Below are 908 nucleotides of genomic sequence, written 5' to 3'. Positions count from 1 at the left end.
AAGAAAGAGAAAGACACTTGGGCAGAGAACTGTATAAAAACAAAGTGTATAAAACGAATTGTATTATTATAAGTGTATAGAACAATTATATACAATTTGAATTTGTATAAAATGAGAAAGAGAGAAAGACAAAAGAGACTTGACAAGGAATATACAATTGAATCGAATTGTATAAAACGAGAAAGAGAGAAATTAGATACAATTTGAAAATTGTATAAAACGAGAAAGAGAGAAAGGCAAAAGAAACTGGGCAGGGGAGTATTTTTATTGTATAATTATAAGTGTATAGGACGAAAATATATGTACTTGCATGTGTATATACAATTTTCTCACGCTTTATACAAACAGAAACACAATTTATACATTTCGCTTCTGTTTGTATAAGTGAGAAAGGCGAGGGTGGCGAGCGAGATTCGGGAGAGTGGCGAGCGAGATTTGGAAGAGGGGAGAGAGGGGAACAAAAATATATGTATTTATACAATTTTCTCTGCTTTATACAATTAGAAATAATTTTTATACACTTGTCTTTGTATAAAAAGTGAGGAAGCGAGCGAGAGATTGGAGGAGAGTGGCGAGCGAGATATTTGGGAGAGAGGAGCCTGGCAATTTTTTGCAAACGTTTGCTATGGAGCACAATTAAATTAAACCCTAGCTACTCCATCTATTTTAGGTTATTAGCTTGCTATTACATACAATTTTCCCATTAATAATTTAGAAAATATGTTTTTGTCAGTCTAAAACAACTATCTCTACTTGGTCGCGTTCAATACATGGAAAATACACTAGCACAAGAAGTTGGAACTATCTCGTTCCTATAATCAAGATAAATTATATGTAATCTTGTGCTACAATCATATCGATGCCATGTCCATTTTTCATCTTAGATTGTAAACACAAATAAAAACCCG

The sequence above is a fragment of the Solanum pennellii genome, chromosome 7 (assembly GCF_001406875.1).
Source record: "Solanum pennellii chromosome 7, SPENNV200".
NCBI lineage: Eukaryota > Viridiplantae > Streptophyta > Magnoliopsida > Solanales > Solanaceae > Solanum > Solanum pennellii.
The sequence above is the reverse complement of the archived record's forward strand: the minus strand, read 5'-3'. Positions refer to the sequence as shown.